Source organism: Phocoena phocoena, chromosome 5, assembly GCF_963924675.1.
Source record: "Phocoena phocoena chromosome 5, mPhoPho1.1, whole genome shotgun sequence".
Taxonomy (NCBI): domain Eukaryota; kingdom Metazoa; phylum Chordata; class Mammalia; order Artiodactyla; family Phocoenidae; genus Phocoena; species Phocoena phocoena.
The window spans coordinates 24,395,173-24,412,099 of NC_089223.1; positions in this window are offsets into that span (position 1 = coordinate 24,395,173).

Below are 16,927 nucleotides of genomic sequence, written 5' to 3' on the forward strand. Positions count from 1 at the left end.
CTTTAAGCTGTGTACCTAGTTCTTCACTTTGCCTGAAGGAGAGATAGAGAGAGGTATGGATTCTCCAGCCATTCATAGGCAAGAGAATGTGGTTTAGGCCAGATGGTCATGGGTGGAAAAGGAACAAAATTAGAGAATTTGTTATGAAAAGATCTGGAGAAAAGGCCTATGGGTAGACTCCTCAAAATGGCAGAGAATGGAACAATATCTGTGTTCCACTAAATGTTCACCAAACATTCAATGGGAACCTACTTAGGAGAAGCCTACCTAGTCAGGGGGATGAAACCTGTTCTGTGGATTTCAGTCAGGCTCTTTCCCTGGCTACCCTAGGGCTTGACTGGACCCAATAGCAGAGGTGGAAGTGATGCTCGGCTCAGCAATGTGGACTTTCTCACCAGGGGAGATGCAGAAACTGCTACTGCTGAATGCCTGCTTGCCTCAAGGAAACATGAGAAAACTTTTTTGTAATGCATATGTATGTATATATACACATGTATATCAGAATATGTATATATTCTCAGAGTGATTTGAAAATATTGCATCAATAAAAGATGTATGAAAAATAATATGAAATTATTTTAGAAATAATTGGAAATTTAAGATGTAACGATTCATTTAAATAATATATAGACTGAATAGGAGTATGGACATAGAGAAACATCAAATATTTTAGCTGGAAGATTGAAATGAAAGTTTATCCCAAAACACAGTACTATAGCACTGTACTATACATGAGCAGACATGGAAAATAGATGTAGGAGTTCTAACACTTGTCAACTAGGAATTCCAGAAGAAAGAAAGAAGGGAAATAATTAAGTTATTAAAAATAAAAGAAGAAAATTACCCAAAGTAATGAAATCATAGATTTTAAAGTTTTAGAAGTAATGGAGAAAAAAATACCTAAATACATTCTGGTGAAATTTCAGAACTCCAAGAGTAAAGAACAAATCCTAAAAATGTCCAGAGTAGAATAAGGAGTTGCTCACAAAGAAATAAGAATCAGATTGGTATCCATTTTCTCATCACCAACACTGGATGCTGGAAGCCAATGGCAGGAAATCAGAAAGAAAAAGAAAAAAATGCATAGTAAATATAATAGAAAAAATAAATCCGAACATATCATTAATCATAATATAAAAATACAGCAAAACTCAGAGTGAAGAGACAGGATGCAAGAACCAGCTATATGATGATTATAATAGATATTTGTAAAATAATATGACACAGAAAATCTTACTGCAAAGAACTAGAAAGATAAATACTAGAAAAATAATTCTGTATAGTATTAATATCAGAAAAAACAGGAAGAAGATAAAAATAATTAAGAAGAACATTTAGATATATGTTGGCATAAATTATATTGCTACATTTGCAGAATCTACCAATGATGCAAATAGTGTACAGATCAAAACCTATATTTTGGAGTAGGGGGAAGATCCTGAGACTAAATGAACTAAGTACGAACTCAAGAAGCTAAAGAGAGAGAGAAAGATGCGGGGTAGGAGTGGGGGGGAAGAACAAATAATTGAATAACTAAAAAATAAATGAATATATATGAAAGTAATAAACAAAAATAAGTAGCTGACTAATCAAATGAAAAGCTAGTTCTAGAGCAATTAACTAAACAGATTTTGTCAAATGTGATAATGATAAAAGAAGGAAGACATATAAGTAACCTTAGGATTGAGAAAGAAAGATGTGGGAAAAGATATTAATTATAAGCAAATCAAATACAAATTGATACCAAACAAATTTGAAAATTAGTTGAAATCAATTATTCTGTAGGAAAAACTGAGTAACCAAAATTGACTCATAAAGGAACTGAAATCCTGAAAAGGCTATAAAAGAAATTTAAGGGGAAATAAAAACCCTGAAAAGGGCATAATGCCCAGACAATCTTCTGGGCACATTGTATTAAACCTGCAAAGAACAGATAATTCCTGTATTATTTACACTGTTAAAGAACATAAAAAGAGATGGAAAGTTTTCAGTTCATTCTACAAATATAGTATAACACTGAATCAAAGGCAGATAAAAATAGAGGGGAAAAAACCACCCACAAACAAAACAAGAAACCCAAAGACAAATAAAGGCAAAACTGCCAAATAAAATACTAGGAAATTTAACTCAACACTACATTAAGAGAATTACATCATGGATTAGTAGTCTTTTTCACAGAACCGCTAGGATAGTTTAACATTAGCCTGTTTTTTACTGTAATTCACTACACTAAGAGCTTAAAAGAGAAAACTTGTATCATTCTCTCAGTACATATGAAAAGACGTTTGCTAAAATTATCAATTATTCCTGATAAGAAAAGTTTTCTTAAGCAACTTGATAGAAGATACTACCAGAAACTTACATGATGCCTTAATGAGCATTCCCACTAAAGTGAAGGGTTCCGCCACTCTTGTAACTCTTCAGTAGCAACTATTCTACTGCAAGGTTGCAAATCAAGAAACAGGAAGACATATGATCCAGGAAACAGGCGATTCAACACAGGAGAAAGGCGAAGGAGAGCTCCAGAAATACGGTGAAAAAAAAATCTAGGCTGACAGATGGGCAGCAGATCTAGAGAGTAAAGGTAGGAGGTTGAATGGCTACAGGAAGGGTAATTCCAAGAAAAAGAAAAGAAGAAACTGATAGAACAGTATTAGAATGTATTGAGAAGACATGGAGACTTCAGGCAGAGTTCTCATGTGAATTAGTAATAGGAATCTAGAAAATTAAGCAAAGAAAAAATTAGTTAACTATTAACTCTGGGGAGGGAGAGTTATTTAAGAAAAATAGTTGAATTATAGTACACTATATGACTCAGCTGCAAATAATATATATCATCACAATAATGTAAAATGTAAACTCTGAATATTGATTTAGCCAAAACCGTGATATAACCTGTTTGGGAGAATGGGGTGAGGGGAGGGATTGTTCATATATGAAAGCTAATTCCTTATCTTCCATAATAGGAAGTCAGTAGATAATACCTAAAATTTTTAAAAAAATAGTAGCATAAGCATGTTATTTAGAAATATTTATATTTAGAAATATAAATGTGAAAAACAGAAGAAGCTCTAAGAATTGACAGTGGTGCCACTGAGGTGTGGCAGCAGTGGAGAGGGATGTGGCCAGGACTGCAGGGTTTTGTTGTAAGTCTTCTAAAATTCATTCACTTATTTAAATATATTACTTTGATTAAAAATTAATGTTAAATTCAGATTTTAAAAAAGAATGACAATACCCAGTAAGGATTGGAGAGATGTATATTGTGTACACTCTGTCAGTGTATACTCTGACACTACAGGGAGAGAATACAGTACAGTAAATTATTATGAGTTTTCTAGAGAGCATGTTGGCAGTAAATATCAAAATTCCAAATGCTCCTATGACAGCCCAACAGTTCCTCCTCCTACAAATGATTTTGAGGAAAACAACAGGGCAAATATGCAAAGATTTACCTGAAAGGATGTTCACAGCATCATTCTTTAAAATATTGGGACACTCTCACTATTCATGTACATTAATAAGGGAATGATTAAGTAGATTATGTTCTTCCATACAATGGAACACCTGCAGGCTTTTAAAATAATAGTATAAAGCAGTAATTTTCAAATCATGATTTTGGGAGTCTGCATTAGTTTTTCAGGGCTGCCGCAGCAAAGTACCAAAAACCAGGTGGCTTAGAACATAGATATAGAATATATCTATATATAGAATATAGAAATATATTGTCTCACGGTTCTATAGACTAGAAACCTTAGATAAAGGTGTCCGCAGGGTTAGTTCCTTCTCAGGGCTGGGAGGGAGAATCTCTTCCATGCTTGTCTCCTAGCTTCTTGTGTTGCTGGCAATCTTTGGTGTTCCTTGGCTTGTAGATACATCACCCTGATCTCTGCCTTCATCTCCACATGGTGTCCTCTGTGTATGTGTGTGTGTGTCTCTGTGTTCAAATTTTCCTTTTTTTTTTTTTTTTTTTTTTTTTTTGTGGTACGCGGGCCTCTCACTGCCGTGGCCTCTCCCATTGCGGAGCACAGGCTCCGGACGCGCAGGCCCAGCGGCCATGGCTCACGGGCCCAGCCGCTCCGCGGCATGTGGGATCCTCCCGGACCGGGGCACGAACCCACGTCCCCTGCATCGGCAGGCGGACTCCCAACCACTGCGCCACGAGGGAAGCCCCAAATTTTCCTTTTTTATAAGGACACTTGTCATATTGGATTAGAGCCTATCCTAATGACCTCATCTCAACTTAATCACCTGCAAAGTTTATTTTCAAATAAGGTCACATTCACAGGTGCTGGGGGTTAGGACTTCAGCATCTTTGGGGGCGATACAATTTAACCTATGACAGAGTCTTAGGGTTTCTGAGGAGTGCCTCAAAAACCACTATAGAGGAACTGTCGTTCCTGCGATGGTGAATACTGCAATTCTCTTGCCCACTTCAACTAGAAACTTTCCATTTTTTATAAATCAGTATTCTGAGTGTTCCTATGAAGGAAGGGTCCACGACTTTAAAATATTTAAAAGCCACCAAAATAAAACTATATTTATTTATGTCCCCAATAAATTGCTAATTGAGGAAAGCAGTTTTCAAGCGTGTGAACCTGTTCCCAGTTCTGTAAAATTACAAAAACCCCTATTTATATCTACAATGCTTATAATATTTAGATTTACATAATTTTTGATATAACATACCCCAAAATATTCACAGTGCCAACAGGCTACAATTTTATGTGTCCTTTATATTTGTCTTCATACTTTTCTGTATGTCTTTTTTTTTTTTTTACAATGACATATCTTTGGAATAATAAAAGACTATTTTTTCAAGAGCGAAAGAGGTCACATAATGACATTTGGTAAATACATGTTGGTAAATTGATTGATATAGTTTTATTCACCTAGCTTGGCTTACAAGAATTTCAAATGAAGATAATTTGGATGGCTATTCAGTTCTCTCCAAAAGATCAGTTCTTGCCATTCAAACCCAGCTGAAAAAAAATTGAGTCTGTAAACCCAAGTGTCTACCGATGGATGAACAGATAAACAAAGCATGGCATTTATATATATATATACACACAATGAAGTATTGTTCAGCCTTTAAAAAGAAGGAAATTCTGACACATGTTACAACATGGATGAGCCTGGAAGACATTATGCTAAGTGAAATAAGCCAGTCAAAAAAGGGACAAATACTGTATGATCCCACTCATCTGAGGTACTTAGAGCTCAAATTCAAAGAGACAGAAAGCAGAATGGTGGTTGCCAGGGGCTGGGGAGAGGGATGAATGGGGAGTTATTGTTTAATGGGTACAGAGCTTCAGTTTTGCAAGATGAAAAATAGCTCTGGAGGTGGACGGGGGTGATCGTTGCACAACCATGTGAATGTACTTAATACCACTGAACTGTACTCTTAAAAATGGTAAAATAGAAAATTTTATGCTATGTATATTTTGCCACAATTTTAAAAATAAACAATTAAAAAACTAAATATAAAAGAAGTTGAATCTTTAAACACTTCAAGGTAGTGTGTACCTATCTGACATTCGTTTTAAATTTCTTAAGCTCATTTATTTGTTATTTTTAATTAATGAATTATTATAATCATAATCAACATTTTCATCATGACTATCATCATCAGACAAGTCTAGGACACCAGTTATATGCCTTACTCTAAAGATGGTTTTTCATTTTATCGTATAAGCAGCAGACATATTTTTTGGTGAAAACACTAGAAGAGCACTGAGAAAGTCCTTATTTGGAATCCTTAGATGGACTCACCTAAACTAAACATTCCCTCCCTTCCCCCACCCAGTACCCTCCACCTCCCACCCAGAAGAAGACTGAAAGAGAGAGATAATCAGAAAAACCACCCAAGAAAAGAAGAAGGGAGAATCAGTTACATATTCAGCAAGGCAGGGAACAAGAAAACGCAAATCTGTTCCAGTTCTCCAGTTTCACCTTAAAGGCATAGAACTGTAGATGCTTGTGAAGAGCTCTTCAAAGCCTAAATTCACAGCCTCTCCACGCGGGAGGTTACCAGCATCTGAAGAAAAACAACCACTACCAGAAAAGCTCCTCTTTGTTTTCATTCTTTGCAGTCCTTCAGGAAACTCTTGATAATGTGAAATGTTATTACTGCAAATGTTGGCCCAGGCAAGTTTAATCTAGAGTCTGACTATCACTGACTGTTCACAAAATAAAATCATTTTTAAAGCCTGCGAGGAGAGCCAAGTGCAAACCACAAATCAGAAAACCACCAAGGCAGGCTGGCCTCACCGCCAGAGTTTAATGTGATCTAATGGGAGGACAACAAGATGTGAGAATTTGATTTTACGATGCTTCATGTAACATTTGGCAATACAAAGGGGTTGGGCCCAACTTCCCCATCCTTAAGCAAACATTTGAAGTAATGTTTTACTTTCTCATCAGTTTTAATTCTGTCAACCAGGGCATAGAGATTCTGCCTGCCCTACTCATTTTAAAAGTGCCGTCTACTTTGGGTGGTTATAGATTTGCTTAATATCAATTCGTATAAATTGAAGATGGGCAGGTGGGGAAGGGGCCAGGAAAACAGGATGAAGCTATTTAGTGGCAGTGTATCAACTGGAGAGCTGCTCTCTTCTGCATTTGTGATTTATTCCACGGGTGGGAGGGCAGGGGATAGGGTTTATTGAAGAACATTTTTTCACAAGCAAAAACTAACCCCAGTGAGAGAGAGTCAGATCTGGACTGGATCAAGTTGCCCAGTCTCACACCAAATGGAATTGGAACTCATGTGTAGCTCTATTTCCCATCACTCAACTAAAAAAAGAAAGAAAGAGAGAAAGAAAAGCAAAAAAGAAATAAAATGGTAGCAACATTGAAACTCTTCACACATGGCAAATTAACAACTGATGGATCTATGCGGTAAGGAGGGTCAGTCACGAAATCCCATATAAGGCACATAAACGATGAAAAATAAATGAAAGTCACATTTCATGCTGCTCTTATTTCTGTTGCCAGGACAATAGAATGAGAATCAGATCTCTTTCCCTGTTCTTAAGAATAATGCATTCCTAACAATGCCAAACTCTTACTTACATTGTCATTTTATAGCAATTACAACGTTGACCCAGTGAAGAAACGTGAAACCCACAGAGTCAAGTTTCTTAATGTAATAGTTTGCTAAGTGAAATGCAACATATCCCAGGATGCAGGAAGAAAAATTAGAACTTCTATTTCTATTGACATTTCATCTAAACAATAAGAAAGTAAGCCTCACTAACAGTTAAAATACGAATGACAACAGGTATCGTCACTTGGTGCAGATATAGACAGATGGTCCCGTATCACCCAGGGGCTGTGAGTCTTCCTGAAGGAAGGCTGAGAGTTCAACAGCGCTGAGGGTGTAGCAGAGTGCCTCAGTTCAAGGAGGCTGGGCTGCAGTAATAACGACGAAACACGCAACGGCTCAGCACAACAGACGTTTATTTCTAGCTCAGGTAGCCGGTTGGTGATCAGATCAGCAGAATAGCTCAAGTCACTTGGGCGCTCAGGTTAATGAAACTCTGCCAACTTCTGCTCAAGGTCAACATGGCCATCTGCACCTCTCCCAGCCACAAGGACAGGACATGGAGAATCAGTCCTAGGAATGTTTTTTATGGGCCCAGCCTAGAAGAGGTACACATTGTTTCAGCTCACCTTCCATTGGCTGGAACTTAGTCTCATAGCCATGCCTAACCACAAGAAGGGCCAGGAAATGTATTTGATTATGGGCCCAAGAAGAGGAAAATGGATCCTGACAAACAGCCCGAAGCGTCCACCACAGGTGCCCTCATCCACTCAGTGTATTACAATATATCACAATCTACATGTTCCTCTTACACAGATTTAAGCATTTTAATGAAATTTAATCTCATAAAATGAACAGGTGGCTTACAAAGATTCCTACCAAAAGCCACAAATTGAAAATAGTACTAATAATCCAAGCACAAGCCAATAATAAGAAAAGGCCAGACCTGAAGCGTCTTATATTTTTACCTCTTTATCAGCCATAGTCTGAGGTTTAAAAAAAAAAAAAAAAAAAGACTCTTAAATTACTTCTGAAAAGAAGCAGATCAAAAATTTTCAAAGAAAGTAAGTTTATTTAAAATGCATGTTTACATCCACTTTTATAATAAGGAACCTCACTATATATATTTACATATATATACATTATACATATATATAACATTGCTTATAAGAATGTGAACATATCATAATTAGCAAAATATTTAAGTAACTGTAAAATAAACTAGAGACAAGCTTCTATAATTTTATCTGCAGTTTAAAGTCATGCTATACCCAATCTCTTACTTTGAAAAAATTTATTAACCTTGTTGATAGATGTTTAGAAGCCTCTTTCAAGATTTCTGATTAATAACAAAATACAAAAAGCCACATACTACTGAGTTCTCCTCATTTTTTCTTTCCCCTGTATTAAAATGGCAAAATAATATATGTATAACAATCTGGCAACAAACAAAGGTATATTCCTTTGTCACATAGAAAAAAATGCTAAAGTTTTAAGAAATAAGAATTAAAGTGTGTTGTGCAATGTTGGACTTTGATTTATAGATGAATGAAAGTACTGGTGTTTCTACATATCTCAGGTTATGGTACTTGCTAGATCTTTTTCAATAGTTAAATATACAATGATTTGTGTGTATGAGTGTATGCATCAGTGCACAGGCACCACAAAATATATATATATACTAGGGGATGTATAGCAGTCATTCAACCAATATTTATTGAGTACCTACTCTTACACTCATGGAGCTTTCATTAGTGTCAATAGTAAATTTAGCAAAAACATATTTTAAGAGAAAACTGTGTAGTGTATCCACTGATGGAACAGCTACTTTGGAATGTTTTAAAAGATTTCCGGGATGAGTTTACTGAGGTAGCACAAAGGTATTTGCTCCACCATTCATAGGCAAGCTACTGCAAAAAACTGCTAACTTTTAGAGAAATTTATGGAGCCTAGAGCTTACAAAAATGGTAAAGATTTGGGATTTAGTGACTATAATTTCTGAGGAATTTGAAGAGTCTACAGGGGAAGTACAGCATATATGAGAAAATTGAGGGTTATACATATGTTCTAACCATGAAATGTTGAGGTCATTTTAGGAAATCATACCTTGGTCAAAGGGTGCTTGAAGACTCACCAGTCTTTTCTCAGTACCTAGAGCGAAAGTGGTGTCCTTGACAGCTAAGTCCTGTGAGCCGAAGCTGGGGTTGAGGGCAATACTCTGCCACAGGGACTACAAATGCATGTGAGTCTCCATTCCATGCTGTCAGCATCCTGCACATGCTTCTTGCAGACCAGCTCCACACAGATCAGTGCTACTTCATTTCAGTTATTGTATTCTTCAACTCTGTTTGGTTGTTCTTTATATTTTCTAACTCTTTGTTAAAAACTTCTTGTAACTTCTTGCTCTGTGCATCCATTCTTTTCCTGAGTTCTTGGATCATCTTTACAATCATTACTCTGAACTCTCTCTCGGGTAGATTGCCTTTCACCACTTCACTTAGCTGTTCTTCTGGGGTTTTATCTTGTTCCTTTGTCTGGAACATATTCTTTTGCTGTCTCATTTTGTTTAAATTTCTATTTGTATTTTTATGTATGTAGTAGGTTAGTCATGTTTCTCATGGAGAAGTGGCCCCCTGTAGGTGATGTCCCATGTGTCCCAGCAGTACACTCCCCTCTCATCACCCAAGGGCCAGGGACCAGTTGGTCCCAAGGTAGGTTCTGACCTGTTTTTGCAGACTCAGTTCCGCAGGCTGCAGGATCATAGTTTTCTTGCTTCTGGTATCTGCCCCCTGGTGGGTGAGGCTGGTCTAGGTGCTTGTGTAGGCTTCCTGGTGGGAGGCGCTGGTGCCTGCCCACTGGTAGGTGGAGCTGGGTCTTGGCCCTCTGGTGGGCAGGGCAATGTCAAGGGGTGTGTCTAGAGGTGGCTGAGGGCTCAGGAAGTCTTTAGGCAGCCTGCCTACAGATGGGTGGAGCTGTGTTCCCATTCTGTTGGTTGTTTGGCCTGAGGCATTCCAGCACTGGAGCCTTATAGGCTGTTGTTGGGGGGGGCCAGGTCTTGGTGCTAATGACCCTAGCAAAATGTCTGCCTCTGGCAAGGGTTCATGCAGATGAACACTCCCCGATATGTCTGCCAACAGCTTTTATGACCCCAGAGAGAGCCACGGCTGCCCCCCACCCACACTACCTCCCCAGTAGACCCTCCAAGACCAGCAGGAAGGTCTGGCCCAGGCTCCTACAAAGTCACTGCTTTTGCCCCGGGTCCCAGTGCACACAAGACCTTGTGTGTGCCCTCCAGGAGTGGAGTCTCTGCTTTCCCCCAGTCCCATGGAGCTCCTGCAATCAAGCCCCACTGGCCTTCAAAGCCAAATGCTCTGGGGGCTCCTCATCCCAATGCCAGACCCCCAGGCTGGGGAGCCTGACGTGGGGCTCAGAATTCTTACTCCTATAGGAGAACTTCTGCGATATAATCATTCTCCAGTTTGTGGGTCGCCCACCTGGAGGGTATGGGATTTGATTATATAGCAAGTGCGTCCCTGCTACCATCTCGTTGTGGTTTCTTCCTTGTTTTTGGATATAGAATACCATTTTTAGTAGGTTCCAGTCTTTATTGATGGTTGTTCCGCAGTTAGTTGTGACTCTGGTGTGCTTGTGAAAGGAGGTGAGCGCAAGGTCCCTCTACTCTGCCGTCTTGTCCTCCTCCAGATCAATGCTACCTGACTCAACACCTTGTCCAAGCAGGAAGGAAAACAGTGGCGAGCCTAAGAGATCCCCTCAAAAGCTATCCAAGCAGGATCAGCTAGCACCAATGGCTATCAAGACATATCTAATTTGTAAGCTATAGGGATATAAGCTATAAATTATAGGCATATAAGCTATAGCCCATAGGAATGGATCAGGTCAACCCAAAGACAGGGAGAAAAGCAGAGGTCACAGATAGCAGCCTGTTTTTGGCTGAGCCAACACATGAGTTTTATTTGCTCTGGACAGTGTTTTTAAAAACAGTGTTATCTAACTACATGTAAAAATTGGGAGATTTCATCCAACAAAATCGATTTCCAGCTTCTCTTGAAAAAATTGGAAATTATGATAACACCGGGCTCATGTTTCCACTTGGCAATGATTAGAGGGAGCTCAGAAGCAATGGCTGCCTTTACAATGACCATGTGTCCCTCAGCTAGCCACTGGTCTCACTGGTTTCACTAATTTTATTTACCTGTCTGCTCCCTGCAGGCATCTGAATTTATGACCCTCTGGGTAAAATCAGAGTAGAGGGCTAGAAATGGAAGAATTTGCCTCCTGCTACAGCTCCTTATAAGCCAGTATCTTTTCCCCACTAATTAAAGCTTTATTCATCTCTTTATTCTCCCAGTACCCTACTCTTCCCTGGGCCCTGCACATAATGGGTATCCCCTAAGCATTTTCTGAAGGGGTTTGTTTGTTTGTTTGGGTTTGGTGTTTCTTTCTGGCTTCGGATAAGTCAGTGTTTGTATATAATTGTACCTTTTAAAACCTGAATTTAATGTTAATTTACCCAATGGCATGTTCATAGTTCATTCCCCCGTTCACTGTCATCACCTTAAATACCTGCTATGATCAGAGTAATAAAACAGTAATGGCCTATTACATGTCTAATTTACTTAAAATTGGAAGATTTTATAGAATCTTTATTACCTCCTCTTGTGAGTAGCAAGAATTTGCATACCCAGAGTTAATACAGGGAGCTCTGTGTCATGCAAAGAATATAATAAAACCCAAAAAAATTATGAAAAGAAATTTCCTTTTCAGTTGATTGGGCTTTTCCTTAATTTTCCCTACCAGCCTTCGCTTGGAAAGATACTAGAGAAGAACTGAGATCATATGTTTTGATGATTGGAGAGGTAAGGGAGGTAGAAAGGGGAGAAATTTCCATTCTCAAAGCGAACGAAAACTGCTACCTCATAGACTCTACGACATCAAAATCTGACAAAGTTCCACTGGTTTTGGCAGTAAGTTCTTCTTGCAATTTGGAAATACAAAAGAACTGTATAATCGAGATCATAGAAATGCCAGAGCCACTTGTCTGCACATCCGCAATCACTGTACTTTAATTTTCTCACTTTTTTCCTGCTAACTGAAGAAAGCCAGAAATGAGCTCATATTAGAAATAAGATACAGCAAGTCTGATATGGAAGTTAGGAGATCAATATAAAACTTACAGTCGAAAGTTTCCTCTCACTTTCAAGGATTCCCTCAAACCAAAAATAATATAAATTTTATTTAGTAATATTAGTTCATTAATCACATAAAGGTCCGACTGTTGACACTTCACCTTTCCCAATGGAGCTGAGAAAGTCAATAAACTAATAAAATAAAATGAAGTCTCTGTCAGAATTTTTTTCTAAAAAAAACCCTTTATTAATGATTAAGAATAATGTATCCTTGAGATTCAAGTCAATTTCTCCAAATTTCATTTTAAAAAATCAGGAATGTTAGCTGTACCAAACAAACGGGATTTTTTTGCACTCTCTTGTTAAAAGTAAGAGAGATTTTAACGAGCTTCCCTGTTCACCTTGATTAAATCAGAATTAAAAAAAAAGTAACCTAGCAGAACTTCAGAAATGTGAAGTTCAAGTTCAACTAATGAAGGGACAAAGACTTTAATTTTAGCTGAATGGTCCTCCCATTTCTGTGTCAGCTTCGCACTCTATTAGATCCTTCGGAACAAAAGGCTCAGACCCTCCCACTGGGAATCTTTAGCTGAAGCCCTGGGCACTATTGTTGATTTTATCCTAAAGGGCTTGGGAACACATTTTATAAACATGAAAATAAAGAGCAAATAAGTGTGAGAAACATTCAGTGAAAGAAGGTCAATGCGAATAGCTCACATGCTGTCAAAGCCCCACGGGATTTCTTTTAAAATGATGTAGGTAGATGCATTTCTGGTTGGTGTGTTTAGTCAGATAGAGGTTTGAAAATGATATTCATTTGTCTCTTTCCTTACATGTGAAAATAATCACAATTTTTCAGGGAAGAATCTCCTGCTGGGTTACCAGCTGCTGGGCTCATCCTCTCACACAACCAAATACCTTATTTTCAGCCTGAGACTCAAGGATGCTTTCTTTGGACAAATCACCATTAGCTTCACGTACAGAAATTCTCTTTTCTAGGGTTACCCAGTGCAAGTGAACACTGGAATTCCATGACACCTGCAAACATTTCTGCTTTTCTGAGTGGATTTGGCACAGTGAAGCATGGAATCCGAACTAGGAAGCCAGGGACCTACTTGCCAAAAGAATGCTACTTCAGCATGTCTTTGATGTTATTTTCCTTTTAAGTAAAAATGAAACGAGTCATGTGATAACACCTCGATGAACTTTGTATGTGCTACAATATAAAAGAGAGGACATTGTTTCTTGGCTTTCGAGTATATGTGAAACATTTTGAACTGGAACAAACAGCTTGAAAATGTATTACATTCACAAATGGCATCTGAATAGAACAGTTGCTTATGTGACTGTGAAAAAGAGAAACCCCATCCACTGATAGAGGGCTGCCAGAAATGGATACTAAAAAACACAAAAGCTTTCTCAGTTTAAGCTAAGGAATAAAATTAGTCTCCTACAACTCCTACCCCTAATCGAAAGATGAAAATCACCCAGCTTTATTATGTAGACCTTTCCAACTAATCATACGAATAATTCAGCCTAAGAAAGCCACTATTCTCCAGCATGGAATCTCTAATATGCAACTGAAAGTTTTCTTAGGATCTCAGAGGAGTTCCACGATTGCATTTTTCATGACGAATGGTGGTTATGACTAACTAAAATTCTACCACAAAATATAAAGTGGGCAGTAGACTAGAAATCTATTGAGTCGTGAAGCATTTGGTAACTAGGAGCCAGACGGAAAAGACACACCCAGTACAAACCTGTATCTGTTCCGTCATTGACTCAATACATATTTATTGAGGGCCTACCACATGCTGGGCATCATGCTGGAAGCTGGGGTGTGAACGAGATAGACATGGGTTCTTCTTGTGGAGAGGGAAAAGGGTTTGAGTCTGTCATCCTGGACTTGCCAAGCTATACATGGTAGTGACATCTCAGATTGATGAAGGTGCTATTATCATTGGTGTCAGAATGAGAGAACTCTTAGTTCCATTACTCTCAAGACCAAACGATTGATGGGGTACAGAGAAAAAATTTGTTCAAATCACTTTTATTAGTCAAAAAAAATTTACATGGAGTTTGCTATAGACTGAATGTTTGTGTCTCCCCACCAAATATATATGTTAAATCCCCACCTCTCATAAAGAAGATGTGGTACATATAATAATGGAATACTACTCAGCCATAAAAAAGAATGAAATAATGATGCCATTTGCAGCAACATGGATGGACCAAGAGATTATCATACTAAGTGAAGTAAGTCTGACAGAGAAAGACAAATATCATATGATATCACTTATTATGTGGAATCTAAAACAAATGATCTTATTTCTAAAACAGAAACAGACTCATAGGCATGGAAAACAAACTTATGGTTACCAAAGGGGAAAAGGTAGGAGGAGGGATAAATTAGGAATTTGGTATTAACATATACACATTACTATATATAAAATAGATAAACAATAAGGACCTACTGTATAGCACAGGGAACTATATTCAATATCTTATAAGAGTCTATAATGGAAAAGAATCTGAAAAAGAATACATATATATAACTAAATCACTTTGCTGTACACCTGAAACTAACACAACACTGTAAGTCAACTATACTTCAATTTTATAAAGGTACTGTGGGACCTCCCTGGTGGTCTAGTGGGTAAGACTCCACTCTCCCAATACCGGGGGCCTGGGTTCAATCCTGCACGCATGCCGCAACTAAGAGCCCGTGTGCGGCAACTAAGACCTGGCGCAGCCAAAGTAAGTAAATATTTTTTTTTTTAGAAAAAAGGTATTGTGATTCATGTTTTCAAGTCTTCCAGTAGTATACTATATGTGCTCTCCTATAACTTCCTTTTTTGCACATTATTGTGTTTGAAAATTTCATTCGTGTTTATCCATGATGCTATAGCTTGTTCTCACTGCTGCACCGTGTTCCACTCATGTGAGTAAACCACAATGGTAGATATTTAAAAACAAACCCAAAAAACCCTTACCTCCCGAACTGATAGTATTAGGAGGTGAGGCCTTTGAGAGTTAATTAGATGAGTTCATGAAGGTGAATCCTTTGTGAATGGGATTAGTGCTCTTAAAAGAGTCTCAAGAGAGCTTTCTTCCTCTCTCTGCTCTCCTCCATGTGAGGATACAAGGAGAAGTCAGCAGTCTGTACCCTGAAGAGGCTTCTCCCCAGAACCCACCCATTCTGGCACCTTGATCTTGGACTTCTAACCTCCAGAACTGTCTGCAGATTAGTCTGGACTTCAGAACCTTCCAGAACAGAGAGATAAATGTCTGCTGTTTATAAGCCACAGAGTCTGTGATATTTTTGTTAGAGCAGCCTGAACTAAGGCAGAGTTGATGTGAACTGTTCTTGTTTTGTTTTATTATGTTTTTCTTGTCTTCTCTCCCTGTAGATCAATTATGAATGGATGGGAGCAGGATTAATGTTACCAACCACAGAACACTGACTCTCATTTAGAGGTTTTGGCTCCGAGCTGATCCAGACAGACATCCCTGTCATCATCATCATCATCACCAATCAGGAGGCCTGCAGTGCCTACCCTATCAATTTTATTTATTATATCCATGAAACATGTGTTAGTATCACCCAAACGGCACCAGGGACCTGGTCAGAGAACATATCTCAAGATATATCTGCATGTATTGAAGAGCTAATGGATTTGGTATTTTAGAAATTGCACCCAGCCTGGCAAATGCAGATGGGCTGGAGCTGTATTAAAGTGTAATAAAAATCCAATAAAACATTTGAGCAAACTCTCACATCTGTGGGCAGATGGGAGGCATTATGTAATATAGGTCAGTGCTACAGCAACCTCTAACCCCCATGGCTACTGCTGTTGGGCCAAGGTTGAGTGTAAAGGGCCTCTGTGAGTTTTCTTTCTCTGTCAACATTCAGGGAAATCATGTTTAATCTCTCTAAAATGAACTATTAAAATAGAAAGGCTTTGACCCACACCCATGAAAATGATTCACAAAATACCCCAAATCTTTGACCCAGGACCCAAGGTCTCACTGCTTGTATTTGCTTGTTTTTTGAAAACATAATATTTCCATGAATACACTTTGCTACTTGCCAGATGTTTTTCTCCCTGATAAATGCACTAGATGGGAATGTTTGAGGTGGGTTCTTCCATGTAGCTTTGGAGAGTTATTTCAGAAGTGGTCAAACAATCAGTCATACAAACTGCAAAATAGAATGAGAGATAGGTCTGGAATTTTAAAAAGGCTATACTCACCAGACTACGTAAATAATATGAAATTAATACTCAGAAACCCTCATTTTAAAGAGAATTTAATATATGTGTGGGTGCGGTGTGCACATAATTTTAGTGAATTCCAGAGTAACATTAGAATGTCCTCTTTCTGTCTACTGCCTAATCTTCAACTTGATATTCTAGAATGACTTTCTTCCCTGGATGGAAGTTATATCTCCTAGAGTATTAAACATTTAAGGTGAATAAATCTGGAAGGTAGAGGTTAAGGGGAAGTGGGGAATCTACTTCTACAGCATCTGAGTGAAAAACTATCAAAGAGAACTTAGGAAAGTGTGTCTGAGAGATGGAACATTTACACAAGCTTTAGGGTCAGCTATACTTGGATTCAGCCCTATCACTTTTTGGGTCATGTGACCTAGGACAAGCTCTTCACCCTTTATTACTCAATGTTCTCATCTGTAAAATGAAGATAATAATAGTACCTACTGGGACTTCCCTGGTGG